This window comes from Onychostruthus taczanowskii, unplaced genomic scaffold, assembly GCF_017590055.1.
Source record: "Onychostruthus taczanowskii isolate IOZ18803 unplaced genomic scaffold, ASM1759005v1 scaffold77, whole genome shotgun sequence".
Lineage (NCBI taxonomy): Eukaryota > Metazoa > Chordata > Aves > Passeriformes > Passeridae > Onychostruthus > Onychostruthus taczanowskii.
In genome coordinates, this window is record NW_024505561.1 from 974,262 (window position 1) to 990,792 (window position 16,531).

Here is a 16,531-nt window from a genome sequence, read left to right on the forward strand (position 1 = left end):
ATATCTTGAATTACTGAAAAAACGCTGTTTGCGTCAGAGTAATGTCAAAGTGCTTACAGTGCAGGTAGTGATATATAGAACCTACTGCAGTGAAGGCACTTGTAGCATTATGTTGACAACTGCCTCAGGAGATCTTGCAGGACTTCAGAGAATGGAAAGGTACAGTGTGGTGGTGTCAAGTGCTTTTTGTACTAAGGTGCATCTAGTGCAGATAGTGAAGTAGATTAGCATCTACTGCCCTAAGTGCTCCTTCTGGCATAAGAAGTTATGTCTTCATCCAGTCACTCAGGTTAAGACTGTAGATGTTCCAGTAGTTTTCTGCTCTGCAGACTTCTGTTAGTTTTGCATAGTTGCACTACAAGAAGAGAGTGGTTGTGCAAATCTATGCAAAGCTGATGGTGGCCTGTTATAATCTACATCAAGGACTTGAATGCTTTCTGCTGGTTATGGGATATTTTGTGGCCTTCCTTATTTTAACAGCAGTCTAGTGAATGACAGCTCTTGTAGCACTAAAGTGCTTATAGTGCAGGTAGTGTTCACTAATCTACTGCATTATAAGCACTTAAAGTACTGCTAGCTGTAGAACTACACGTTAAGTATGTCTTACAATTTATTTGTTGTTTATTGAACACTGTTCTCTGGTTAGTTTTGCAGGTTTGCATCCAGCTGTATGATACTCTGCTGTGCAAATCCATGCAAAACTGACTGTGGCAGTGACAAGTCAGTCAGTGAGTGTGGAAAAATTATACCCCTTTCTACACAGGTTGGGATCAGTTGCAATGCTGTGTGTGTCTGTGGTATTGCACTTGTCCCGGCCTGTTGAGGTTGGTGGGGATAGAGGCTGAAACACCCTTGTAGCTTTAAGGAATTTCTCCTTCACTGATCCATGAAATTTTTAATTTCTAAGGGGTTTTTTTTGAAAAAAATGTCATGTAATTCGCTGTAACCAGACGGATTTTTTTTGTATTTGGCTTCTTGTTTGTATGTATTGGATTTGTTACTGACAGTATGTATTTGCTGAAATTTTTGAATGTTTGTTTTGTTGTTTTTTTTTTTTTTCAAAGTTTATATAATTGCTTTTCTATTAAACTGAGGTGGATTTTTGTTTGCAGTTTCTTCGTTAATTTGTTGGGAAGAAATGGATCTTGAGTTTCAAAAAATCTGGATGGAAGTTCAGACTTTTTCAGGATAAGCTTGCTTTGAGAATGCAAATTACATGAAGGATTCAGCAGCTTCCTTTTGTAATGCTTCTTACTATATTGAAACTCTGCATTTTCTAAATGATAATGGGGTGCATTTTTAGCCTAAGTTTTTCCATCCAGAACTTGTCAAATATAAGAGCAACAAATGAGCTTACAGGCAGAGCTTTAATCATTCATCACCTATGGAATCTTAATACGTGTCCATTTATCTTGGGGTGTCCACATTGGTGAGTGTAACAGTGGTCAGCTTGTAGCCTTCTTAGTGAATCACTTACTGTGTGACACACAGCAATGAAATAAAGCATCTCTTGAGCTTCCTGAAGAGCTTACCTGAAGGAAACTCACCCGAATAACTGCTTCAAAGAAGCTGAGATGGGTTGTTTGGGAAAGATGTAACTGGCTCTCTAAGACTCACTAAAATCTGGATGTGGAGCATTCAACATATCTTGAATTGGTAAATGAGCTGCATAGTAGTAAACTGCACTTGTAGTTCCAATGTTGATGGGTTTAGTTCTCAAACAAGCTTACAGGGGACTAATGCTATAAATTCAAATGACTTACTTTGCTGCCTTAAGCTCCCAGGCCCTATATAGTACTTTAAAGTAGAATAGAGTCCTTTTGTGGTGGGAAAATATGGGTCAAGGCTGCCCTTGCTCTTCTTACTTCAAATTCAAATGGAATATGAAGCTAAATGGGTCGTTCCTAAAGTGTTGAACACCGGGTATTGCAGTGCTGTCTTTCCATATTACTCTGTCCTCTAGCAAGAAGTTGAAAATACATAGATGCCTTTGACATCATTACTTCTTTCTGAAGTAACCAAACCACTTTGGACTTGTGCATGCTGCTCAGTTTCCACTGCTTTTCATGTCTATCTATTCAGGAAGTAATTGCTCAGATAGGTTTCTTGCCCCAAATACCCTATTCCAAGTTTAAAATTCTCAGTCTTGCTGATTAGAGGAAGCTTGTGTATGTGGAGTCAGCAGATGAGGTGTGTGTCTTGTCCTGATTTCTGGATGCTCAGTTTCTGCAGTAATCTGGTGATTTAAGGTTTAACTCCTTAAAGTGTGAAAGCAGTATTCTTAAAAATGAAAATGTTTTAATATGTGATCATGTTTATACCACCATGTAAGTATCAAGGTTTGAAATCTGTGAAGGTGTTTATTAGCTGGACAATGAAGCCTTTTAAAATAAAGTATTTGCACAAGGAAGTTTTATGTCAGTGGAGACTTGTCCATTGAGTGTGTTGCAGTGTACCTAGTTTTAATACCTTGACATGAAAATGATCACTTTGTGAAAATTTTTTGTCTTCCAGTCTTAAATTAATTCATGCTTGGACAACAAAAAAATACTTTGGCATGGTGCAGCTATGAGAAATGATTTTGAAACTTATGCATCTTCAAGATGTAGTAAGCTCTGCTTTAGTCAAGTTATGACACTGCCTTTCTAATACTAGTCTTACTTGCATGACTTCAATACAGCATTGACTTAGTAGTTTTAGAACTTGAAAGCTTCAAGTTAGTCATATGTTCGTTTTGGAAAACACCTTAATACTCTGTTTATACTTTTACACTTCAAGTTAGTGTTCTCATTGATATGTAATAAGTAAATCCAGTCCTGTGTTACCTTAAGTTCTGTGTAAATGGGACTTTTCAGTCATTTGAATGGTTCCTCATAAATAATCATCAGCTCTGTATATTTGTTTCAGTGTAGCTGACACAAGTAGTTGACAGGAGACTAGAGAGAGAAGTAATGCTGTTAAGTTCAGCTGGTTTTACTGCATTAAGTTAATCCTTGTCTTCAATATTCATGTAGAAGATGTGACTAGAGAGGAGTGGTTAGATGGCTGAAACAAGTGCCAGTTCTAAAATCCTGCAAAAATATAAAGAGGCATTTTCTGCAGATTTATTCAGCTTTTCTGTTGAAAATGTCACATGTGTGAGAAGTTATTTCTGAACCATACAAACTTCTGGAAGATCGGTCTAATGAAGATAAGCCTGCGTGGATTTTTAGGAATTGTCTAAAATGGAGTTATTTTTTCAGAGTGTATATGCAGGAAGAGCATAGCTTACACTGTCTTTCTCAACAAAAGTAAAAAAAATTCCAAGCAGTGTTAACACTTCCTGTAGTCCTAGTATAGCACAGTTGGCCTTATAAGAAAAGCCTTTTCTGTTAACCATAGAAAGTTCTGTGTACTCTGTATCTGAAAGCATGCTGGGAAATGAAACATTTTTCACCTAATTTGTCACTGGGTGATACTGAAAAAAACAGCTCAGTTCTTTAGAATTGACTTTCTTATGCTGACATTTGAATATCAAAATTGACTAGTGAGATGACTGGCATAGACATTTTGAGCTCATTCATAAGACATTAAATGAATAGGACTAAAAGGGAGTCTCCCCTGCTGTTGTGGTGCTGCAGAGTTGGATTTCTCTGGCATAGCTGACTTTCTACCATAGAAAATTAATGCAATGCTCAATGTTCTACAGTATGTCACTTGTATATGTGTAGTTCATAAGTAGTCTTGTGTACAAAGTCTTGGTTAAGACAGCTTTCTTTAAATCTGGGATTATTGGAATTTGTTTCCATACCACTTTTCCCTATTGTCCCCCAATCATAGAATTCATTCCCTGAAGCCTTTTCTCTCTTTGGTCCTGCTAGCTTCATGTGAATAGGCTAATACCATTGAGTATATGAAACACAGATCCAGAATAGGAAGGAGTGGACTGCATCATGTTATGATTCTTCATAGAAACCTTGCAATAAAATCTGCAGTTCTCGAAGAGCCAGTTTCTGGCAATTTCCTTTCCTGTTCCTATTTTTCGGTGATTTCTAAAGGAAAAAATACTGGAGGAAAATAAATGCATACTGTTAGAATTCTCCATTTATTACATCTATTCTTTTGATAGGTATCTGCTGTGAATGTGCCTCTTGTATCTGTGTAGCATCTGTAATGATACAGCAAAAGAAGCGTTGAAGCAGGTACCTGTTAATGTGCATGGGAGTAGTCTGGAATCTGATATGCATGTGTTCCCACCCTGCCATTGTTGCATGCTACACGTTCTGAAACTGAATGCAGTTTGGAACAGGACAAACAAAAAATACTGCATACATTCATTCCAATAGAATAATACAAGACTTTAATACTACAGCCAGTTGTGTTCTTGGTGGGAGAACTGACTAGTAGGTAGAGACTGAGAGTTTCGCTTTATTACTCTTATTCTGGATTTTTTCATTGCTGTAAAGAAGACAAAACTACTAAAGCCATTGTAGCGTTTCATTCTTACTGTTAAACAAAATTTTGCCCAGTTCCCCTTTTAAATGGGTGAGCAATTTTATGAATTTGGGGTCAGGTGTTGGGTTTTGGGTGTTTTTATTAGTATGGGGTGGGATGTTGGGGTTTCTTTATTACACTTAGTTTGCTTAGGATGACATGATGTGCATTATTCTAGTGTTAAATGCCAATGCCCGTACATAAAATGCTTGATCAAAAATCTTTATTACTAAAAAATAATTTCAGGCTCTGAGAGTGAGTCAGGTTCTTCACATTGGTAACAAGCTACAGACAAAGCTGTAAATGCAAATAGTTGTGACTTTGACTTAGGTAGCCTTCAGCGGCATTTTATGACTCAAGGAGATTAGCACTTGAAGGACCGATTCCTTTGAGCATTACAAGTTTGTAGCAGGTTCAGACATCCACTTTAGCTGAGGGAAGCAATCTTCCCTAGTTAAAAAAAGTTTTAAAAATGGCTTTTACATGTAGCCAACATGCTTTGCATGGAACAATTTTGACACAAGTTTTGTAAACAGCAAGCTGAGACTTCGAAGTGAAGAAATGCTTGGGATGATTGGTGTTTGGTAGTATCTGGGATTCAGACTGGTTTTGGTTACTGTTGACTGACCCAGCTAATTAATGCCTGGCTATCAATGCTTGAATGAATGGGGCAGTTGAAAAGAAAAACCAGTCTGTGGTGAATGCTTAAGATTATTATACAAATAATCTATATTGTAGTCAGTGCAGAATACATCTCTAGTGTTTTAGAAGTGTCTTGGGGGAATCTGACCTAGAGGTAAGTGATAGCTGGTCATGCCCCACTTTTAATAGAAAAATGCAGGCCTATTTCCTCTTGGAAATAGTGTGATACTCCCTGGGAGGTGGACGGTGATAAAGGATGCAAGTAAAGGAAGGTAAGATGAAAAACCTGAATGGATGGTAAGGAGTAGAAAGCTCAGTTAAGGCAGAAGAGTAGCATGACTTGGATTGCTTAATCTCTGTTTTGTATGCTTTGTATGCTGCTGTGACCGACGAGAATGTTAGAGCAACTGTCCTGCTGTGGGACATGTCAGCAGTTGGGACAGAAATGATCAGGAATTTAACAATGGGTAAGATGCACAACAATAAGAAATCCCTTGGGTGACATGCTATAGAATCTTTAAAAGATTCCAGATACCCATATCTTTTAATTGTATTTATGGCAGTCCTTTTTCCTGCTGCAGAATAAATTAACTAGTTCCTGCTTATTGTACTTGATGCAGAGAGAAAGCTGCTTCTACTGTTGTAGAGGACTGGCATTTTTCAAGTTACTTCTGTCATTCTTTAACTGTCCTCTACAGAGATGTAAAATATAAGCACTTAGGAAGTACTGAGTCACTAGTTAGTTTTTTTGAGAGAGAGATATATATATGTCATTTTATTTTCTCACTCCATACTACTTTGGCAAAAGCCCATGTTTTATGTGGGAAATAACACTGAATATTACTGTAATAGTTGGAAATAAAAGATACCTGTGTTAAACACAAGTAAAACTGAGTTCCACTTGGTTTTATTTTTTTTTTTAAGTTTTCCTAGTAGTTTTTCAAAGACCAAAACATGTCTTGAAAAACTTCTTTTACGTACCTCATTTTCCAGACAAACTTGAGAACTTGGCACTACTAGGTGGCTGATAATTTTTTTTGGAATTTGATAAAAGGTGTTATAATGAAACAAGAATGTCTTAGGAGCAACTTTCTTGCCTGCAAAAACGAGTGTCAGTATGTGCAATAAGCTCTGCTAATAGTGTGTTAATTTAGGTAATATCTTAATTCTTACCTAGTAAAAGATTTTGAAAACTGGTTGATTGAACAGTAAATTATACCTAGATTTTATGATTGGAATTACTCCAAGTGGGGTGAAGGTGTCTAGTTGTGGTATATTAAATAATTTTTGAGAGAATGTAATTTAGTACGTGACATACTATTGTTCTGGGATGTACTTTTGTGCATCAGTGTTATCAGATGAAGCATAAAAGCAAATCATTACTATACATCTTTGTATCAAAATAATGCACTGTAAATCACAGATATCTTTGAAATTATATTGTGCTTATGTTCTCAAGGTTTGTGGAGGATTTTGTGTTAAGAAGTGCTCCCTTTTCAGCCATCACAGGGAAATTTTGCAGTATAATACTGCGCAGGGTGGTTCACTTCCATGAGAAAGTTGTAGCCTCTGAACTGCTCAGTTCATGATTTAGTTCCAATCTGAAGGTCCCACAGCTGGTTTTACATCTTCTGTATGGCACCAAATTTTACTCATTGTCAGCATCTTTTGGTAGAGTTTTAGCTCTAATCTTGCATTAACGGATATGTGGTGCTTCTGGATGTATTGGACTGGATATGTGTGCAGGTGAGTATGCTGAAAGAACTGATTAGGTGTTGGAAAGCCCAAAGATGCTTACTTACACAGTTATGAGAATGAACATAGAGTATTTTGTGGTTGATTAACAATCCTACCATAGGTTCTTGGAGTATTTTCAATGGTCAGCCAAGAAGTATGGAATACCTCAGACTTTGGGAAAAAAACAGAACTAGAGATGCTAAAAAAGAAATTGGGCTTGGTCACTGTCCTTTAGTTACTGGGTGGCTGAGGAAGTAGTTCTTTCCAGTTCTCCCCATTCACATGTTTTCAAGAAATTCACCAATCCCAGCTTAAATCAAAATGGTTGAGTTATGAATAGATCCTAGCAGGCAGCATTTGAGAGGCTAGTCTAGCCAGTATAGTGAAAGGTTTTGCTCAGGCAGATGGCATGAGCAGTCTGTAATATGGGTTATCCACGGAGATCAGTGCAAACGGAAGTGAGCATGTTCTTTGTCTGGCCAGGTCTGAGTCAGCTCCTGTTTGAAGCTGTATTCTGAATGAGGATGATTGTTTTTACCTTTATTTCCTAGCAACTCACGTCCAAAGATTGTATAGATCACTTTGACAACAGGTGTTCACGTGTTGGTATCTACTATTCAAAGTTATTTTTGTCCCTTTTGAAGGTTTGTTTATTAAATTCAGCCAGTAATTAAACACACAGTCAGTAGAAAGATGCAGTTATGAATTGAAATATTTACTGTGCTTGAAATTTGGAAAAGAAAACACATACCATATTTTCATTAGACTAATGTGTTTCTAAATGGGAGGTTGGGGAGGATGGAGGTTAAAACATAAGGATAGACTAGGGGAGGAAAGGGAGAAAAATAATTGCTGGAAAAGAACCTTGTCTGTTGGGGAGACTAGAACTATGATCTCTCCAAGAAAGTCTAGAAAGTCTAGGTAAACTATGCTTGGAGTGATAAATAGTGTTTTGCTATTCTTGGGTTCATAATACTGCAATAGTTGTATTTATTGCAAACTAATTTTCATTCTAAGAGTGAAATACATTTTCCTGCTTTTTGTCCGGTAGGTGTGTTTGATGTTTTGGAGTTTGTGGGGGTTTTTTTGTGTTGCGGGGGTTTTTTGTTTTGTTTTTGTTTGGTTGGTTGTTTTTTTTTGTGGTAGGTTTGTTTGTTTGTTTGTTTGTTTTTGGGGTGGCTGGCTGATTTGCTTTCCAGAGGTAAGAGTGGTTAAAAAAAAAAAAAGCCTGCAGAACTTCGCTTTACTGGTAGACTGCTCTCATTTCTTGTCTTAATTCTAACACAGCTCTTGAGTGTGCCCAAGAGTATTTTGACTTTGTTGAGGTAGTCCATTCTGCTGTGGTGATGTATTTCACATAGGGAGGCTTAGTAGTTTTGTGGGGAAGGTTTTTTTCTGCATTTATAAGAGAAAATATGGGAGTGTCAGAATTTTGAGCTATTTCATTAATAGGGTAAATGAAGAGTTCCTCTTCATTGTAACATGAGTTTCTTTATTACAGAGAGTAGAATATAGGTCACTGCTTCAAACTGGTGGTTTTCAAATTGTGCTTTTCTTTTTTTGTGAAAATCAGAAACTTTTAATAAATTTTCACTGTGAGAATGAAGAGTGGTTAAAAAAGTAATCAGAGCTTTGGTGAATCCTTTCTTCAGTATTTTGTGATGGAGTATTCAAAGACTGTCCTGGGTTCTGTCTGAAGATGATGGTACTCTTGTATTAACACTACTTTTTTTTCTTCCTCAAATCATGAAGTTTTTTCCTGGCAATATACCCTAGTGTATCAAAAAGTAAGCCTTCTTGCACTGATTGCATGTTTATCTGGGTTACTTTCATGTAGCAGTTGTCAAAATAGCTTGTCTGGACTTAACCTGTAATTTCAGCTCTATCCTTCATCTACTGAGAAAATTCCCATCCAAACTTAAGCACCATCATTGGCCATGACAGACATACTTCATACTCTGACATACAAGTGGTTACCTGAGAAAATAGTTTATGGGAGCTGCCAAAAGTGTTGTACATACTGAGGTATTCAGTATTGACAGCTGGGAGCCACATTCTGGTATCTGCAACCATGTGGAGTTTAACTTGAAAATTATTTGCTCCATCTGTGCATATATAGTTCACTTGCTAAGTGCCTCTCTAGTGCTAAATTAAGAGCTCGGTCTAAAGTGTACAGATTTGTAGGCCTGTTCTCCTTTGGGGAGGGGAAAGCTATAGGATGTTAGGGATCACCTACTTCTAGAAATCTGATGTCTAGGACATTAAAATTAGGTTGCATTCTACCTTATATTATTTTATAAGAAGTGTGGGGATCCAACAGGAATGTAAGCATGTTTTTACAGACATAGCAGAAGCAAAAAGACTGTCTAGAATTCAAGAAAAATTAAAGGAATTATCCATATTCATAAAACATGGACTAAGTATTTCAGAGTTCTGCTAGTGATAAACTGAGACTTCCGTTTGTAACCTAAAGGGAGCCTTGGCTGAAGAATCCAAGCAATAAATGGGTAAATTAGTTTCCTAATGATCTTTTGGGGAGTTCTTATAAAGCACAAAACAAAACCTAGATCCAGATTTTATAAAATTATGCAGGTGTATGTCTTGCCCATCTGGCTGCTCAGAAGCATTCCTTGGGATTAAGTGGTCCTTGGTGGTGTGGTAAAATCGGTCCCTTGCATGAACATGAGATCTTTTTTACATCTCCTGCACTCCCAAGTTGCTTTGAATGTCTTGTTCGTGGATGTCTGGTTTTGGTGTGAAGGTGGCACTGCTGAGGAATACACCTCGTGCAGGTAGCTGGGCTTGAAAGCTGCACATTGAGATGGGTGTTGAGCTCCGAGTGGGAGCCCAGGACAAGAAGCCAGGAGCTGCCGTCCTTTGGGGTAACAAAGTGCATGAAGGTGGATGCTGCCAGCCAGGTGAATGGGCACTGAAAGACACAGCAGGAGCTGGGAGTTGCCAACCGTTTGGATAACGAAGGAGATGAAGACTGGCAACCCAATGAGGTGGATGAACACAGAGAGGGGGCAGGAGCAGGAGGAGACTGCAGGCATAAAAGCCCAGGGCTTCCTTAGTGAGGGGTTCTTCCTCAGAGGCACCAGCTTGGGCTGTGTCTGTGGAAATGCACTGGGAATAAATAGATTCCTGCATCTGAGACCTTGCTGTGGGTAATCTGGTCTGACTGGGAGTGGGGTGAGCGGGGAGCCAAGCAGGACTCCCAGCAGGTCATTGGAGCCGCCTGCTGGGAAGGGGCTTCAGTCCCAGCAGTGGAAGTCAGGCCTTGGGGAGTGTGACTGGTGGAGCCTGTGAACAGTCAGAGTGGGAGGTTTTCTTACCAGCACTTGATAAAATACATGATGCTACAACTTGAGCTGTTGTGCAGTGTGCTCAAGAGACCAGTGCTGTTTCCATAGGGCAGCAACACCAGCATGTGTTTGACTGGCAAGGCAGGGCAAGTGGTGTTCTTTCATGTGTTAGCTGTAACTTGTAGAACTGGTATGTTAATCAGTATTTTAACACCCTGTCAGAGCTGCATCTCTCTGCTCCGCTAGTCTTTTCACTAACTAGAGATTTATCTCTATTTTACTCACTTGGAACATCTTCACTGATTGGCTTTTTATGGCCCCAACAAAATCAGACTTCCTTGGTGTCTGGATCTCTGGTGTGCTCCTGATTGATAGGTGGGAAATTGCACATATGTGGTAAGGTTATAGACATTTATAATATTGATTCATCTGATTGGTCAGTTCTAGTATCAGGGCTATGTTTGTCTTTTGCTAGGAGTTTTCAGGCTCCTTTAAGATCTGCCAAGTCTGAAGTGCAGCTTTTTCAGCACTCTTCCTAAACTTTGTTTAAAAGTTTTCTAAAAAAGTTTATCTTTGTATGTAGATAATTGACCTTTTATATAATTGTTTAGAAATATGACTATGTTAGTTTAAACTTGTTGTATTTTAGTCAGAATTTTAGTAAGTATTGTGGATTCCAGGGAGCATTTTGGGGAAGCTTTTGGTAAAACTACAGATATTAGCAATTTTTCTGATTTCCTCTGACTTGCTTTTAGAGCTAGCCTTTCCTTAAGCATACAAGGTCAAAAAAAGTAACTATGCTCCCAAATGACATTTCCTCTTTGTCCTTGAAGGGCCTAAGAAATGGGTTATAGACAAACCAGGAGCTTTTTCTACTTCCTTCAAACTTGAGGAATTGTTCTTTCTTCATAGCTGCTTCTTGTTTCCCTATAATAATAAACTTCTTCTAGTTGATTTAGTAAGATAGTTGCTGTGGAGTCTGCCTCAGTATATATACTTTTTAAAATGCTTGGGCTATTATTTTGTAGTAATGAGTGCAACATTGCATTAAGATAAAGTAAAACTGATCTAAGTTCTGGGTTTCTCATAGTTGAACTCATAGTTGTGCAGTTGACTTACCTTGTAGCTTTCTTGTTCTGTCTTCTACCTGGAGACTGCAGTAGTGTAATATAAACTCATCTTGTTCCAAGATGCCTTGCAAACTGAAATTAGCACTATATATTGTTGCCTACTGGTTAAAATTCTCAAACTTTGTTGTACTTATTTTCAGGTGTTCCTTATCTTGTGCTGATTGAACTCAGGTAAAAATGGAATAATTCAGTTGGAAGGGACCTTCAACAATCATCTAATCCAACTGCCTTGACCACTTCAAAAAATTAAAGCATATTCCGCGGGGCACTGTCCCAGGTGCCTCTTAAATATTGTCAGGCTCAAAGCATTGACCACCTCTTCAGGAAGCCTGTTTCAGAGTTTGACCACTTTCTCAGTAAAGAAATTATTCCCTGATGCAGCTCTGAACTGTTCCTACATCTCCTATGACTGATCTCAGAAGAGATCAGCACCTCTCTTTTCACTTCTCCTCAGGAAGCTGTAGAGCATGATGTGGTTGTTCCTCAGTCTCCTTCTTTCCAAACTAAACAACAAAATCCTTAGTCACTCCTCACAGAACATCCCTTCCAGCCCTTCACCAGCTTGGATGCTCTCCTCTGGACACATACAAGGACCTCAATATCCTTCTTAAATTGTGGACCCAGCACTGCATACAGCAGTCAGGGTGAGGCCACACCACTGCTGAATACAGAGGCTTAAGCCCCTCTCTTGACAGGTAGGTCATGCTGCGTTTGATGCACCCCAGGGTGTGGTTTGACCTCTTGGATGCCAGGACACAAGGCTGACTCACACCGGTCCTGCTGACAACCAGCAACATCAGACCCCTTTTTCTACAGGGCTGCTCTCCAGCCACTCCTCCCCATTTGTCCTGGATGCAGAATTTGGTATTTGGACTTGTTAAATTTCATCTCATTGATGATTATCCAATGCTCCAGTCTATCAACATCCTTCTGCAAGGTCTCTTGTTTCTCTAGAGACTCAACACCACTCTCTAGAGTGTCCCACTTTGGTGTCATCAGCAATCTTGCAAATACTGTGTTCAACTCCACAGAATGTCAGAGCTTGGGAAAACTGAGACATTTGGCTGCCTTAACTGAGTTGGTAAGGCTCAATTACAGAAATTTATAATCAAAGTAGGCACTGTAAGGAAATTAGAGGGAATTAAAACATATGTGTATTTGAAGACAAAAGTTCAAGATAAACTTCAAAAACATCAAGTTATTCTTTTAGCAGAACACTTTTAAGAGTGTGCTCTGAAGTAACTGAGGTAACTCTGCATTCATTTTGCTGATTTAATATAATAATTACCTTTAAGTGTTTTAAAATTCTGGATATAATGGTTTGCAGTAGCAAATGTATAAAATCCATTATGAAAGGCTTGTGTGAACTTCTTATGATCTAGTGTGTGAGGAAATGCATCTGCTTAGTTATATGTAACTGTCTTTCATTTGGGTGTCTAATTGAAAGGAGAACTGGAAGAGCTTATAGGGTATTAGCTAAATGTCATATCTTTAGAGATGGCAATATAATAATTTGAGATAGGTAACCTTTTTATGAAATACAAAGTTTTCATAATTTTAATGGGATAAATATGATTTTGTGTCTTAAGTAATGAAGGAAACTCAGTGATCCCAAACCTTAGCATGATGTGTTTTGTATTTACTATTCTGGAATAGAAGTTGGGTAGCTGTTGCCATGTTTGAACAGTTGGTGGCTCCAATGCTTTGCAGCTATCACAATTCATACTGCTGAAACAAGTTAGTTCAGTTCTAGCTGTACCAAACTAGTTAGAAGTGTAAAAGGAAAATTGGAATTAGGAACCTAGTAAATAGCCAAACACTTGCAACTTGAATTTTATGCCACTAGGTAAATATCCCCTTTTTAGTTCTTAGATAAGCATAAACTCCACTATTGCAGTCTAGCTTAAGTTAAATTATAAAAGGGCTCCTTTTCAAAATGCCAGTTCATAATCAGTAGCAATATTATTAAAACGGCATAGCTGCCAGCATTCCTCCTCCATATTGCTGGATTATACAGGCAGAAGAAATTACAGCCATTCTGACCAAGAAAAAGGAGGGAGAAAATAATCAGTCCATTTCTGCAAAAGAGGCAGAGATGAGCATGTAGACAGACTTTAAATTGAGACTTGCTCAAGTGTTTATATACCTAAAAGGGAAAGTTCTTTTGTTTGGGTGTGGAAATAAAGGATTTGGTTGCCACTGGTACTTGATAAAACAAGATGACAACTTCTAACAGAAGATCAGGTGCTACTTTTAGCTGTCTTTTCAGTCATTGCAGGAACATTTAATAAACAACAAAACTTGAAGAGGATGAAAAAGGTTGTGAAAAATGTTAGTCCTAGAAGTCTGGAGAAAGTCTTAGATAAATGTGTAGACATGGGACTAGAAATGTCTCTGATGACCTCTTCCAAAAATATGACTGGAGAGATGGAACATGACTCCACAGGTTTTCCATGTTCTAAAGAAAAGTAAAATGTAGATTTTGTTGTTGTTGTTCACTACTGCTGTTCACTACAGTCTGTCTGTTTTTGATTAAATATTTGTATTATGCCATCCTGAATTAGTGTAGGTACTCTGTTACAGTATTCTGCCTCGTTTTTCATCTGGATTGTTATTACCATGTTTTGTTCTTGAAACTTCTGTAATTTATGGTAGAAGCAGCACTGCAGGACAATCACAGGGAATGCAGCCTTGCAGGTACAGCATGGCCCTCCAAAGCACAGTGAGGTAAAGAGCAGATGAGAAGACACAGTGAATGAAATCATATGTGACCCAAAGTTACATGCAAGTGCAGTCTGGACGTAGCATTTTCTTTCTGTACGGTTGAATGTTATACGCTAAAGAAATTCTGTTTGGGGCTGAAAAAAGGGGGGAAAGGATTTGAGGAGTCTTTATAATGTGCAAACACAAGACCCTTAATTTTTATTTCCTTCTGGAGAAAATGAACAAAAATTAGCCCTACTGATCAGAATTTTTATGTCCATTTTGATTGCTGTATAGCATTATACTACCCTAGCAATATTTCATCATATTGCATTCATCTTACAATATACTAGCAAGGTGAAGCAAAAAAAAAGTTATCAGTTCAATACTTACCCTGACTTCTATTTTTCTTTTTAAATTAAGATTTTTGAACTAATTTCTTTATATTCAAGTAATCTAAGAGCTGCACTTGAAGACAAGGCTGGAATATAGTTATAGATACAGTATTTACTGGAGAACTCCCCTAGCTTTTCTTCTAAGCCTATAACATTATTTTCAAGTATGCTCTGTGATAACTTTTTCCTATTTTTAATAATATTTCTATTAATATTAATTGTTGATAAATTTTATTGAAACCAGGTAGTACTAAGAATGAACTTACATGCTTGTATTATCTGCACAGAACTCCAGAACAGCCGGTGGACAACAGCAGACTAACATCTCAAAGTATTTCCATGCTGCACTGATTAATTCTTGTTCCTACAGTGGACTCCAAAGCTGCTCACATGTAATATATAGCTTCCATGAAATATGTGTTAATGCTGTTGAGAAAACGGGAAAAACACACCCATTTTCTGAGCTGACTAGTCAGCTCATTAGTGGGGATCAGTTTGGTTTCAGTTTGTGAAAGGATTTGTGTCTTTAAGAAAAAAAATACGTCTTCTGTGTGGCAGTAAAATGTGGTAGGAAAATTTGTGCTATCTGTGTATCTCCGTAAGCACGCTATTTTTTTTTTTTCTTTAATGAGGACCCTGGCCTTACTTTTTCCAGCTACTGGTTTCATTTTGCTGTTTAATACAAAATGAGAAATAAACTTGAAGTATGCTTCACAAGTAGTTCAAGGGTAACAGTGTTCATGAAACTTTGTGTGGTGGATGGCTTTGGTATTCACTTTATTTCCACCTGAAGATTTTTTTCTGCAGCTGAGGCATTTTGGATATCTCATACCTCTAACAGCAGAGAAATACTTGTTAACAAATAACTATATGCATTAGACATATAGCCATTAACATCATTACACAACTGCCATAATTGAGATCATTACAATTGACTTCGCATTGTGAATTTCATTATCAAGTTAATAAAGTTTTTGTACTGATGGAAGTTGTGTCCTGATAAATACAGACTGATCCATAAAAAGAGCTCATGATGTGGTTTGGCAGGAGGTTCAGCAGCCTTTTAATAAAAAACTGTGGCTGTATTTTGTGTGTTTATAATGCAGGAAAAAATCAGTGCTAGCATTTTTAGATTAAATTCTTGGTCATGTGTAGCAAGGGTATCCCACTTGGTAGACTGGTGTTCTGGTTTTCCCCAGACCAGCTGCTACAACTACTACAGTGCATGTTAAGATAATATCAGAGATTGATTGCGTAGCCTTGCCACTTAAAAAAAAATTACATTAATATCTTGCATGTTCACTTGGGAGGTGGGAAAGTTTGGATCTGTGTCAAGCAGACAGAGACAGCTAGTCACTTGAATCTTGAATGTATGAATGGTATTAAAGAAAATGAAGGTGACTGCATTAATTTTCTTTGATACTTAGTTACTGTGTTTTGCTCTAAATTTGAGACTTGCTATGAATTCTTCACCTTAGTGTGTCAGTTCAGGGGGGGACCTAATGGTGAGGTAGGTCACCTATTCAACATTGGCAGCGTGTAGCTCCTAGTAATGTAAAAATAGATGCATGGGAGTTGTTACTAATGGAAACTTAAACCTTTACTGCCTTTCAGGAGTGCCTAGGTCTGTCCTAATTTTTGAAATGAAAAGAAAATAAGAGATTAAGAGTGTTCACCCCAGAATATCTAAGGAAGTCTCCATGGAAACAGTGTACTAGCAGTAAGAAGTACTTTTGAGAGTAAAGGGCTGACTGCTGAGCTATGTTTGAAGTATAAATTATTAAATGAATAAAACCTTTATGAAAATAGATGTGCAATTACCTTCTGAAGTCAGTACTGGAATTTGGAATTACTGTGAAGAACGGAAGCTGTGTCGGTGTAGGCAGGATCCCAGGTCTGAACTTCTGCACCCTTTTCAATAGAAGTGGGAAGTCAGTACTGCAGAGCTCGGGGCCGGGGGTGTGATGGTGGATGACGGGGAGATCTTTCCCCGCATCCCCATGTCCCCAAGCCAAGGGTGCACCTGCGGGAGCGGGGCAGTCCCCGGGAGCAGCGGCAGGTGCAGCACTGCCTCGGCTCTGCCTGCCAGCGGCTGTTCCTGGTGACAGCGGCCGGCTGATTTCACCTGGGAGATGAAGAGCGTGCA